This window comes from Bubalus bubalis, chromosome X (genome assembly GCF_019923935.1).
Source record: "Bubalus bubalis isolate 160015118507 breed Murrah chromosome X, NDDB_SH_1, whole genome shotgun sequence".
NCBI lineage: Eukaryota > Metazoa > Chordata > Mammalia > Artiodactyla > Bovidae > Bubalus > Bubalus bubalis.
In genome coordinates, this window is record NC_059181.1 from 139,962,002 (window position 1) to 139,976,022 (window position 14,021).

At 44.1% G+C, this 14,021-nt stretch overlaps 1 protein-coding gene and 1 long non-coding RNA gene across 7 annotated transcripts in view; one reads left to right on the forward strand and one right to left on the reverse strand.

Moving 5' to 3' along the window:
• The window catches only part of HS6ST2 (heparan sulfate 6-O-sulfotransferase 2), a 397,215-nt gene that overhangs the window by 117,168 nt on the left and 266,026 nt on the right, over positions 1 to 14,021 (reverse strand). The window lies entirely within an intron of this gene.
• LOC123332011 lies at positions 8,573 to 12,647 on the forward strand. Its single transcript, XR_006548836.2, has 2 exons — positions 8,573 to 8,932; positions 12,064 to 12,647. It is a non-coding gene; the product is annotated as an uncharacterized LOC123332011 (long non-coding RNA).

Consider the following 14,021-nt stretch of genomic DNA (forward strand, 5'->3'; position numbering starts at 1 on the left):
TCACAGTCCTAAGGGAAGAAGCCTTCTACAGCCAGGAGCTCCCGACTGAGCTCATTCCCTGGAAAACCACCGACCGTGGGAAGCCTCTCGTCTCTCAACTAAGTTGCCCCCAATACACCAAATGTGTACATGCCTTTAATCACACACTTCTCCCTGCTTGGAATAGCTTCCCCAACTGAGCCAGCTCAAATATCACCTCCTCCGAGCAGCCTCTGCTGACTCTGTCCCCTCCCAGGAAGAAGTAATCCTTCCTTCCTGTGGATTCTCCTGGCACGTCATGTTCTTGCCTCTATCGGGGTACTTATTCCATGACGTGAGAGCCAGCTGGTGACCTGCCTGTCGCTCCTGAGAGACGGTGAGCTTCACTTAACCCTGAGCTCAGCCCAGGAAAAGCTTCAGAACTTGAACCAAATTGGGGTGGGGGTTGGTAAATGTAGCCTTCAGCGGTGATGTCATAAAGTGGTCCTTTACAGCAACAAAATTTGATGGGTCTCCAAATGAAACGTGGCACCACAGACACGCTTGATTTTGGGGTTTGGTAAGGTACATCTTCTAGCCACATGAGACTGGTGGAGAAATAACTGTTTCTGTAACTTAACTCACCAGATGTTTTGCAATCAAGCTCAAGCACTATTTAGTTCAGGGGGACTCACAAGATACGTGTGTGTGAGGCAGACAGCTGATGGACGGCTCTGAACTGCGGGCTACATGCCTGTGGGGAATGGCATGGTGGGGGGAGGGTCGGGGGATGGGGAAAGAGCAAGGCAGCCTGGTACATTTATTTTGAATTGGGCGATTCACTTGTATAAAAGCAAATTGGAACCCTTGGCAGAGCCGTCCAGCAGTATCAAAGATCTATAGTCACTGCAGCCTAGTGGGAGGAGTGCCACTAGTTACAGTTGCTTGGCTGTAAATAAAATATCCCCTGGAACGAAGCATTTTAATTTGAAGTGATTCTATCAGGAGCAGCTGACAAACCTTTCAAGGAAACTGGCAGTGTGAAGAGGAACCTCTATAAAAATAGGAAAAGGGCTTTGAAAAGAGCTAATGAAGTTTCAACACGCAGCCCTGAGCACGAGCTGGGCCCATTCGGATACCCGTCAGTGTGTTTCAGAAACAGAGCCAGTTAACCAGGGTGGGGGACTTCGGAGGGCACACTTCCCAGCTCCCTTCTTGAACTTTCCTGTGAAACACCAGGCGCCAACAGCCTCCTCCCAGCCAGCCTTCCACCACAATCTGTGGGGCCCGGGCCTTAGCTCCAGACTGCACAAGGTCCAATCTGTGCATGCGCCCTTGTCACACCCTCTTCTGAACCCGGACGTGATCAATAGATGTGGATGGACTTGAATTTCTGGAGGAGGTGTTCTGTTTTGTATTTTAGAAAGGAAAGGTGCCAATCACCATAAAAGAGCCAAGGAAAGCCTGCAAGCCACCTTGCCCGGTCGGTATCAAACCAACAGGAATCGGGGTAAAGAGTGAGCAAATAAACCAAAAGCCACAACTACCTATTTTTAAAACTACAACAATATGTGGGCTGAACAGTAGTGCTGCTGGCTTTGTTTTTATCTACAGACATCTGTTTGGGGTTTCTTTGACTCCAGTACTTGATTTCTACGGTGTGATGGGACAAGGGTCTGAGAATTGGGGTAGAACAACTTGGATGTATATGTGTAGTTGTACAAACAGGCATAACATTGTCTGCAGAAGGGAAAGAAGCTCTCAAAATGCTAGGATTTAGCAAGTATCCAGGAAAATTCCCCTGTCCCCAGATTTTCACCCCCTTCCCACCCCAACCTGCAGCTGGAATCTAAAATTACACCGTTCACCAATCAAGGCTTTGGTTTAAGTGTTCACCCATGGGCTTGAACTCTGAATACCTATCTCGTGAATTTTGATTGAATGAAAGCTGAGCGTATATATTAATAATAAGCCACAAACACAAAATCGCAGGCCCTTGGGTCCTTGTAGAGCAAGCCAGATGGAGATTTTACAGGCCAAGGATTTGTTTTGGAAACGCTCTACATGGTTTCTTAATCCACAGTCTAGTCACCCACAGCTCAGCCCAACCTGTGGGTACACAAAGACAGATCTGGGGAGAGGACAGCTGCCATTCTGGATCCACTCCTCCCCCAAAGAACTCTGAGGAGCAGTGTGCCCCACAAGGGGGGAGTGTTTCCTGTGGCAACAGCTGCTTCTATTCCTCCCCCCACTGCCCCCCGCTTCCCCATCCCCCTGCACTCTGCATCCTCTGCTTTTCAATGAGGTCATCTACTCTTCAGCTGCACAATCAAAAATAAGTAAGGAGTAGGCCTCCAGACTTGTGGTTGTTATTAAAACTAAACTCCATCAGCACATTCTCAGGACTGCACCTGGGAAGGCAGATGCCTGATGCTGCCCACTCTCAGGGCTGCTCCTGGCTCCCAGGGACCTGAGAGCAAACCTCAGACAGGTCATCACATATTTCAAATGCAAGGAATTCAAAATGCAGCGCTGACAAAACATGGGAGGAAGGAGGGATAAGCCCCCTCCCCAGCCGCTCTCTGCTTGAAACCCCTCCTTACCAAGGAGCCCTTCCTCCTTCTTGTGGGCCTGGAAAGGAAGAACTGAGAAGCTGGGTCCCGTGGGAGCCCACCTAGGGATACCATTATTTTCCATGCTGTCTCTTCCGGGATTCTCCCAAGGGAGAATCTTTGGTTCCTAAACCATTTCTCACTGATTAATCAATCAGCAAGAAGGAAACACCCCTGCAGAACTGGCAGGCCTCCTGCAGCACATCTCTAGAGGAATTCCAGAGTCTGCGCTCCAGTGGAAGTGTCCCCCACTCCCGTCCCAACCTCACAGCAACTCGCCAGCATCTCCCACGGGAAGAAACGCAGGTTCTGTGGGGTTAGGTAAGTTGCCCAGATCACACAGAGAAGAAATTCTCGCGCTCAGATTCATACCCGAGTCTGTTTGAAGCCAGAGCCAATGCTCGTATACATGAAACCGGATGGAGTCTCTGGCATTCATTTTCTAGCACTTCCTCCTGCTAACCCCCAAGTGGCAGGGCTGTTAAAGAACAGACACCAGATTCAGTCACTTATTCCAATGGGAATCACAGCGCCTGGCTTTGAAGGATCTTCTTACAGAGATGCCCGTCAGAGATGAGATGGTACACTCAGAGCTAGTGTCGGTGCCATCTCCTCCCAGATCCCAATTCCCCTCAAAACAAATCTTTCCACCAGAGTCAAGTCAGAAACTGGAAGAGCTCGCGTTGGCTCAACACTGTGCTTTCATTGATGCGGTTTCACCTGAGGGAATAAAGTGAAAGCAGTTTCTCGACCTCAAACCAGGGTGGAGGTTGGAATGGGGGGAGAAGGCAGGGTAGAGGAGAGGTCTGTGCCTGTGACATTATGCCTTAAATAGATATTTGTCTTCTCTTGTCAGTACTGATGTGAAAAGAGAGAAAAGAGGAATGAGAGGAAGCAACAGGAAGAATGAAATCTACTCTGGTCTTGTCACCTTCAGGAACAAAGGGCCAGGTTTCCAGAGCTCTGACTGAGGGGTGGATGCACGCAGCAAAGATGGCCTCTCTCTGTTCTGGGAGAACAGTGTTTCTCTGCAGAAATAAAGCCGCTGCAGGAAAAGCTCTGGCTGGCTGGGCACAGAAGGGCAACCTCTCTTGGATGACACCCTGTTTCTGTGGCTTTGGCTTCCAACCACTGCTTGGCCTCCTCGCAGGGCTGGAAAGCTGCAACTTTCGAAAGTGCCCACTAAGCTTTTCTAAAGATATTCCTTGTCAGAAGTCAAGGAGTGGAATGCAGGTTACTCTCATGAGAAGCTTGGGGTGGGCGGTGGCGGGGTGGGGGGGAGCGCGGGGGAAGCAGAGAAGAGAAGAGTACTACGGTTTTATTTACATACAAATAAAGAGAATGTAGGCCAAGAAGACAGTGTGTATGGTTCTGTCCCAGGAAACCAGTGCTAGGAATGTATTTTGAATTCAGGCAGCAGGGCAGGACAAGGTGGGGCAAGTGCGGTACTTACCTTGGGTGTAAAATTTAAGGCAGTGTCAAAACACTCAGTACTCACGATACGTTTTAGAGCACAAGTTTGTATTTTAGAAGTTTCATATTTACAGGAAAATTGTGAAGACAGTACAGAGAGTTCCCCACACTCAGTTTCACCATTATTAATGCTTTGGATTAGTAAAGTACCTTTGTTGCAATTAATGTTATTATGAACTAAAGTCTCTGCTTTATTCAGATTTCCTTAACTTTTGCTTCTCTTCTGTTCCAGCATACCACATTATATTTCGTTGTCCATGCCCTTAGGCTTCTCTTGGCAATGACAGTTTCTCGGCCTTTCCTAGTGTGTGATGACCTTAACAAATTTGAAGAGTACTGATCAGGTATTTTATGGGATACCATCCTACTGGACTTTTCTTGATGTTTTTCTCATGCCCAGACCAGGGCTATGGATTAATGGGAGGAAGACCACAGAGGTAAAGTGTCACTGTCATTACACCACAGCAAGGGTACGTACCATATGTTACTATCCACATGATTTATGACTATATGCACTGGCCTTCCTCACCTAGCGGAGGTAGGGTTTGCAGACTTCCTTTACTGGAACGTTACTCTCCTTTCCCTTTCCACAGTGTGTTCTTCAGATAGAAGTAACATTTCATAGCTCACACTTAAGGAGTAACATTTCATAGCTCACACTTAAGGAGTGAAGACTTAAGGGCAGTGTATTTTTTAGGTGAAACATTGACTGAAACTGCCCACCCTGGCCAGGCACCATAGTAATGATTCATGTGAGTTATTTTACAGCAGGAAGTCCAGGTAAGGAACACGGAACTCATAAGCCACCATCAACCTCAAGAATTCACGAAAGGTCAAAAGGAGACACCACTCCATAAGTTCTAACAACTTCCTAGAATCCTTCTCACTGAAATTCATCTTGGCTGAGGCATGCATGTGCCACCAGGAAGGACCTGAGTCGGAATGATTGGCCAGAGGCAACATAGAAACTAATCCCATCACCATAAAACCCAACACTGCTAGCCACATGGCAGAGCAGTTGTCCTGGGTTCTCTTACCCTTCTGCTCTCCTCCCAGGCACCCCTTCCCAAGAAAATCTCTTGCTTTGTCAGCTTTTGTGTCTCCTCAGACAATTCATTTCTCAGCATTAGACAAGAGCCTCCTTTGGGGCCCTGGAAAGGGTCCCCCTTCCTGCAACATACTTAGACAAATTGTTTGGAATTACCCTGCATGGGAGATTTGTTTCTTCAGACTCAGGAGATGTGGGTTCAATCCCTGTGTCAGGAAGATCCCCTAGAGGAGGGCATGGGAACCCACTCCAGTATTCTTGCCTGGAGAACCCCATGGACAGAGGAGCCTGGCAGGCTGAAGTCCACAGGGTTGCAAAGAGTCAGACATGACTGAAGCTACTGAGCAGGCACGTATGCACCCACCCACATATTTAATAATTTGTTTGTATCAATATGGACTCTGATATGTATAATATACTTTGTGTTATATATACTCTGATACTACTTTTTTTTTTTTTTAAGTTGCTTTCTCTTGCTGCACTGCATGGCCTGTTGGATCTTAATTCCCTGACCAGAGATTGAAGCCATGACCTAAGCAGTGAAACCATGGAGTCCTAACCACTGGACAGCCAGAGAATTCCCTATACTATCTTATTTATTTTGTTTCTCAAACTTTCCAGCTTTGGGGGCAACCCTGGTAGCTCAGCAGTTAACAATCCACCTGCCGATGCAGGAGACACTGGTTTAATCCCTTAACCAGGAAGATTCCACATGCCACGGAGCAACTAAGCCTGTGCACCACAACTATTGAGCCTGTGTTCTAGAGCCCAAGAGCCACAACTACTGAATCCATGTGCTGCAACTACTGAGCCTTTGCACCCTAGAGCCTGTGCCCCACAACAAGAGCTGCTGCTGCTGCTAAGCTGCTCAGTTGTGTCCAACTCTTCGCGACCCCATGGACTGCAGCCTACCAGGCTCCTCCGTCCGTGGGATTTTCCAGGCAAGAGTACTGGAGTGGGGTGCCATTGCCTTCTCCGCCACAACAAGAGAAGCCACCACAATGAGAAGCCCTCACACTGCAACTAGGGAGTAGCCCGCACTCACTGCAACTAGAGAAAAGCCCTTGAAGCAATGAAGACTCAGCACAGCCAAAAATTAATAAATTAATAAAATAATTTTTTAAAAAGTTTTCCAGCTTTGGTCATTGGTAGCTCTTTCAGCTGACTCCTGTGCCAAACCCCCATCAATGTTTTGCTTTGGGGATTTGTTTGTTTTTTAGCACTTCTTTACTTTCTGGCATTACAGGATACTCCAGGCTCATCTTGTATATTTCTTGCCCCATATTGTATATTTCTTCCTAGAATCAGTCATTTCTCCAAAACGCCTCAGTTACTCTTACTGGAGAATGGTATTAGTAACCAAGATATGAGTGCTAGTTGAATAAATCATCTTTTATTGCAATATTCTAAAAAATTAAATGTGCAAACTCTCACCTACAGTCTTTCTGCCTGTTTTTGTAAATAAAGTTTAATTGGAACAAGGGATATAAGTATTGGGGTGGGCAAGAGAGGCAGGCATGTTTAAGGGCAGAATTGTAGACTGTCTTTTTGCACAAATTTCGTGTTTGGTCCATCCTGAATTTCTCTGCATTCATTTTGACTCTTCAACATGTATCACCAAAATATTTTTTATTCTGATTACTGAGATTTTTGGCACCCTCTTAAGTTTTGTACTCAAGTTGAGTATCTCGCTCACCTCACCTTACTTTGGGCCCTAATAGGGAACAGTCAGCAGTCGGGCTTAAGGTCAATGACTGAACTTGTTACTTCTTCTGGTGAAAGGGTGCCACTTAAGGCTTGCCTCTGGCTGGGCATCGACATCTTCAGCAGAGTTGTGTATTAAAACAACGGATCACCTGACCTCAGCCCAGCCCTCCTAAATCATAATTTTTGGGAGAGGGTTCAGGAACGTGCCATTTTATTTATTTTTCAACATTTACATATTTTTATTTTTTAAATTCTATACTACTTTACAGTTTTCAAAAGTTTCACACACATGATTTCATATAATCTCATAATAAACCTTTTTTCCCCTACCCTCATATTGCACCTCCCCACCTTCTTTTCCCCACAAGTAACTACCTGTGTGTTCTCTATATCTGAAAGTCTGTTTCCTTTTTGTTTTATTCACTAGCTTGTTTTATTTTTTAGATTCCCCATAAAAGTTTTCTCATGCAGTATTTGTCTTTCTCTGCCTGACTTAATTCACTTAGCATAATGCCCTCCAGGTCCATTTATGTTGCTGCAAATGGCAAAATTTCATTCTTTTTTATGGCTGAGTAGTATTCCATTGTGTGTATAGATGTGTGTGTGTGTGTGTGTGTGTACCATATCTTTATCCATTCATCTACTGATGGGTATTTAGGTTGCTTTCATATATTAGTTATTGTAAATAATTATGCAATCAACATGGAGGAACCTGAGATTTTAACATGAAGGAATCCATGACAACTATCCAGTGTGATCCCAGGTCTCATGTTTGGGAATCACTAAGTTAAGCCATTACTGCTGGTCTGTGGATGAGAAGGGCTTCCCTTGTGGCACAGCTGGTAAAGAATCCGCCTGCACTGCGGGAGACCTGGGTTCAATCCCTGGGTTGGGAAGATCCCCTGGAGAAGGAAAAGGCTACCCACTCCAGTATTCTGGCCTGGAGAATACCATGGACTGTATAGTTCATGGGGTAGGAAAGAGTTGGACACGACTGAGCAACTTTCTTGTTCATGTGGATGGAAAGGTGGCATTAAAAAAGTATACTCGAAAGTTTTCATGCTCTCCTTGGTGTTTAATGATGAAATTTGTTTTCTAATTTCAAATAATATTAATTGAGGGGGAGCAGTGTATGTGTGGCTCCAATTGAGATCCAGGTCTTTAAAGTGGTTGCATAAGGTTGATCCCAAGCACGTATGTCTGGAGGACACAAAAGTTCCACTTTGGATCCAGGGGAGGAGGACTGCATCTGGGCCCTGAGTATTTTCTCTTCCACTGTCACTTACTGACCAAGTTGGGGGCAGTAGCTACTCACGTTGGACTTGCTATTAATCAGCCACAGGCTCCCCTGGAGGGCGTGCTTCCCATCTCTTTCCTCCCTTTGGCCCCTCTCTTGGGCTCTGCCCGCTCTCCATCTTACTGGGCCTGTGGCTTCTGGCCCATCGCATCCTTCTTGCTCTGCAGGCACTCTTGTCTTAAGATTATTCACACTCCTGGCTGTTCTGCCTGAGCTTCCTCTATCCCTCTCTCTCTTCCTCCCCAATGGCTCTCACAACCTTTTTCTCACACATGATTATGATCTTGGTTTCTTTCTCACTCTCACATACTCTCTTTCTTCCTCTCCACTTTCTCTCCCTCTTGCTCTCCCATTCCTTTTGTCTGTGTGTGTGTGTGTGTCTTTTGAAAGCCAGAGTCATTTCCCTAAACACATGGAGTACGCCAGAGCAGAAGAACTAGGCCAGCTCTATGGGGAAAATAAGAAAAAATTTTTTTCAACCACAACAAGGAAAATCCCACTGGGTCCAAGACTCTCAAGAGGGATCTCAGAAAACTCTTTAAATCCTTGGGGCTAAAGGTACTGTCAGGCTATAGATGTGCAATCTAGCATTGTCTATTAAAGATAAGGCAGGTGGCCTCATTAGAAGCAATCAAAATTACCAAAGGGGAAAACCACTTCACAGGGAGGGAAGCCCTAACAGCTGGGGCTATTTGAGACTAATTGTCTAACTCACCCTTAGGAACAGGAAGCTGAGGCTGAGGGAGGAAGTTGTTTTAACTCACCTCATATGTGTTACCAGCCAAAGAACTTCCCACAGTATAAAGCCAGCATCTCTGAGAAGCAGCCAGCAGAGAGGTGAGTCTTCTGGAGAGTTGTTAGAGGATTTCAGAGACAAGCTTCAAGGATGGAGTCACTTTGATTTCTGGCACCAAGACAGGCTGGGAGGATCACTTAATCACCTCTGGAAACTTATCTCTGGGCCACTCTTTGCCACGGAGCAGGGAAGCATGGTTTGTGGCACTTGGGCAGATGCTGGGTCGTGTATGGATGCGATCAGACTGCACAATCGGGGTGGAGGGGGCCCCAGGTTGAGGCCAGTCCACTGGAGACTCTGTGTGTGTGTATCTTTCTGTCTTTCTGTCTCTGTGTCTGTCTCTGTCTGCCTCTCCCTTGTCCCTTCTCCACTCCGTAAGTGAAAAGTTAGCTGAAGGCCCAGTTTTATAAAGAGGTGATTTAGGCAATGAGCTGGTGTTTTGCAATACTTCCAAAGTCTTTTTGAGACAAACACATGCCAGGGGCCAAAATAAAACATGGGCTGCTCAAAAATACTTTTCCTTTTGTTTGAAATATTTGCCTTTTATAACAGATTTAACAATTTTGTTTGGGGCTCATTTATAGGAATCCATCTAACTGTAGTAACATTAAAAAAAATCATTCAATTTCCAGAATGCAATCTGATATTTATTAAGCTCTTTCCTCAAGGAACAGAAAGGACTAAGTCAGTGAAAGTCACTGAATCTTCTTCCCCAAAATGAACAATCATGAGAAAACAAAATACCCTTAAGTATGAAAACTTCAGAAATTTCTATTTATTAAAATGCAGAGATGGGTCTTCAACAACACTTTTCAAATTTCATCTCATGGCTGAGGTTAAAACAAACTGTTAAAAACTAGTCTTACAATTTTACTTAATGTATTTTCAATAAAAAAAATGGCTACTTAACTAACTCTCTAACTATTAATAAAATAGGAACAAGCCATAAACAGAAATGAATGAGAAGTTCTCCTTTGGGGTTGCTCCTTTTCAGTTTAACACTCTGATATAACTTTTGTGACTAATCTGATTATTAATAATAGTACTCTGATTCCTCCCTCCATATGACTCCTGAGAGCAGCGTTTCAGTAAGTTCAGGCCAACGACCAATCACATCTGAATCACTTGGATTTGTAAGATCTGGTCTTACAAACTATGGCCCAAGAGTTGTTTCTCTGGCCACACCATGATTCTGATTCTGCAGGAGTGGGGCCCAGGAATTTGAATTTTGCATGGACAGCCTGGGTGATGCCAATGCAGGCTAAAGTGTGAGGATTACTCACACTCTTGAGTAGGGCAAGGTACACTTGCCTCGGTAGGGCCAGACCCAATAGAGGAAGCACATTTAAATTACAAAAGTGAAAGTGAAGTCGCTCAGTCATGTCTGACTCCTTGTGACCCCACAGACTGTAGCCTACCAGGTTCCTCTGTCCATGGAATTTTCCAGGCAAGAGTACTGGAGTGGGTTGCCATTTCCTTCTCTAGGGGATTTTCCCAACCCAGGGATCAAACCCAGGTCTCCTGCACTGCAGACAGACGCTTTACCATCTGAGCCATCAGGGAAGCTAAATTATAGACCTCCTTTATGTGTCTATCTGATTTTAGAATTAATAGGAGAAACGCCCTTGACCACCCATAAAAGCAAGGTTGCCAACATGTGTTAGTCTTCCTTATTCCCTTTCTGGTCTTACAAACTATGGCAAAGTCGCCCAAGGTAGGGAGATGGTTTTCTAGGAAGAGGTTGGTCTTATAAAAGACGGGTAGTTGTTTGTCCAGGGATGAATGGAATGAATGAATAAAGAAGCTGTGGTATATATACACAATGGAATACTATTCAGCTGCAAAGAATAAGGAAACCCTACCATTCACAAAGAGTTGGACACTACTGAGTGACTGAACTGAACTGAACTAAACCATTTGTGTCAATGTGGATGGACATTGAGAGTATAAGACAGAGAAAGACAAATACTTTATAATCTCACTGACCTGTGGAATCTAAACTAAAACAAGCTCATAGAAATAGAGATCAGATTTGTGGTTGCCAGAGGCAGAGCATGGGCTTCCTTGGTGCCTCAGATGGTAAAGAATCTGCCTGCAGTGCGGGAGACCTGGGTTCAATCCCTGGGTTGGGAAGATCCCCTGCAGAAGGGAACGGCTACCCACTCCAGTATTCTGGCCTGGAGAATCCACATGGACAGAGGAGCCTGGCAGGCTATAGTCCATGGGGTCGCAAAGAGTCAGACATGACTGACCGACTAAGCACAGCACACAACATAGCACAGAGGCAGAGTGTAGAGGGGAGGTGGGGAATGGATAAAGCTGGTCAAAAGGTAAAACATTCCAGTTATAAATAAGTTCTAGGGCTGGTGGGGAGGAATGAAATAGGTGAGGAGGATTAAGAGGTACAAACTACCAGTTATAAAATAAAAAAGTCACAGGGATGTCATGTACAGCAAAGGGATATTAGTCAATATCTTATAATAATTTTGTATGGTGTGTAATCTATAAAAATATCAAATCACTATGTTGTACAACTGAAAGTAATATAATATTGTAAGTCAACTATGCTTGAGTAAATTGGTACAAGATAATAAGTTCTGGGATGTAATATACAGCATGATAACTATAATTAACAATAGTATGTTGTATGCATATTTGAAAGTTGCTGAGAGAGTAGGTCTTAAAAATTTCTCATCCCAAGGGAAAAAACTGTAACTATGTGAGGTGATGTATGTTAACTAAACTTATTGTGGTGATCATTTTGCTATATAAACATATAGCAAATCATTACACCTACATCATGTACACCTTAAATGGATACAATGTTAGATGTCAACTGTATCTTAATAAAACTTTTTAAAAAGATTTTTTTAAATGATAGAGCAACCAAAAAGGCCTAATTAGAAGTCCTGAACCCCACACAAGCAGAAAATCTGCCTGAACATTGACTGTGCCATCAAGGTTGCCAAGCTTGTCTCCAACAAGCAAGAGAAGCCTTCTCAGGGAGACCACAACCACTCTGGGCAAACTGGCCACGATATTAGGCCTTCACGGACATTTGCCAAATTGGAGAGTATTTTCACCAATGAACCTTCTTAAGTGTTAGTCCTTTTCCCCCACTTCTTACTTTAGCCTTGAGCCAACTGGAGCTTCTCTCTTTTGTCCTTTGCAGCTGACTCATCCATCCTTTCCCCTCCTCACATAGCCTAGTGAACGAAGTCTACGAACTGCCCGACTGCAAAGAAGTAGTTAGGCTGCACCTGAGTGCTGATGACCTGGGTCCCTCCAACCTGGAGGGCGGGAAGAAATCAGCAGCTGCAGAAACAACTGGAGACTTCAAAGGACTGCATTTCCCCTGAGGGTTATCTGGAACATGCCTCTCAAGACTAAAATTCCTCCCTTGGAATGTGGCATGATGGAAAGTCAATGCAAAGAGGCTGACATGCTCACCTCCTTCATTGAGCTTTCCCATAATTTGCTGACAAGGAGGTTAAAAATCCAGCCCTTCCCTCACTCAAAGCTTCAAGGCCATTTTATCTTTCAGCCATAAGACAAAGACAATCATGTGAAGTAGGACAGACAAGCATGTCTGTGTTGGCCAGAGTGAGAGTCTATCTCTTCTGATTGTCCAATCTGCTCATTGATAAGCCAGTCCTAGGCTATCAGTCTCTTTCTTCAATTTAGCAATGCATTTTTGATTGACTTTTGGAAAACACTTAACTATCTAGAATACACCCTCCTGAACTCCTCAGATTTCTGGAATGGCTTAAAATCCAAAAGAAATCTATTTAAAAGCAAATAATTTGGCTGGTGGAGGTGGGGGAGGGGGAGTGATTGCTTAGTGGGTACAGGGTTTCCTTTTGGGGTGATACAAATAGTTTGAACTAGACAATGTTGTGAGTGTACTAAATACAGCTGAAGAAGCACACCAGAACACAATGAATTTTATGCTATGTAAATTTCACCTCAATTTTAAAGAGCAAATAACTTGGTGATGTAGAAATTTATTCTGAGTCCTAAGTAGCAAAGAAATAGAATCAGGATGATGCAAAATCCTGCACAACAAAAACAGCTAAGACCACAATATACTTGGTGATAATAGCCAGGATTTATTGATTACTATGAGCTGAGCCCTATGCTAATAATCAATATACGCCTTTACTGAATCTTCACACAAGAATCCTATGGGGCAGGGCCTATTGTATATTTTTTCTTTTTATTTTGTGTTGGGGTATAGCTGATTAACAAAAAACATTGTGACAGTTTCAGGTGAACAGTGAAGGGACTCAGTCATACATATACAGGTATCCATTCTCCCCAAAACTCCCCTCCCATCCAGGCTGCCACATAACACTAGGCAGAGTTCCATGTGCTGTACAATAGCTTCATGTTGGTTATCCATACTAAATATAGCACTGTGTACATGTTGATCCCAAACTCCCTATCTTTCCCCCCATTTCTCCCCTTCAAACCATAAGTTTGTTCTCTATGCCTGTGTGTCTCTTTCTGTTTTGTAAGTTCATTTGTATCATTTCTTTTTAGACTCCACATATGAGATGTAATAAGATATTTTTCCTTCTCTGACTTACTTCACTCAGTATGACAGTCTATAGGTCCATTCATGTTGCTGCAAATGGCATTATCTCATTCTTCTTAATGGCTGAGTAATATTCCATTGTACATATGTACCACATCTTCTTTATCCAGTTCCTCTATTGGTGGATATTCAGCTCATGATGCTTAACAGCATCAAAATCAACAACCCACTCAAAAAATGGGCAGAAGACCTAAACAGATATTTCTCCGAAGAAGATATACAGATGGCCAACAGACACACGAAAAGATGTTCAACATGGTTAATTATTAGAGAAAGGCAAACCAATACTACAGTAAGGTATCATCAAATCTTCACACAACAATCCTATGGGACACAGTCTGTTGTATGTTTTTTTAACTTTTCATTTTGTATTGGGGTATAGCTGATTAACAATGTTGTGATAGTTTCCGGTGAACAGTGAATGGAGAATGGCCAGCCAGAACGGCCATCATCAAAAAATTTACAAACAGTAAATGCTGGAGAGACTGTGGAGAGAAGGGAACTCTCCTACACTCTTGGTGGGAATGTGAACT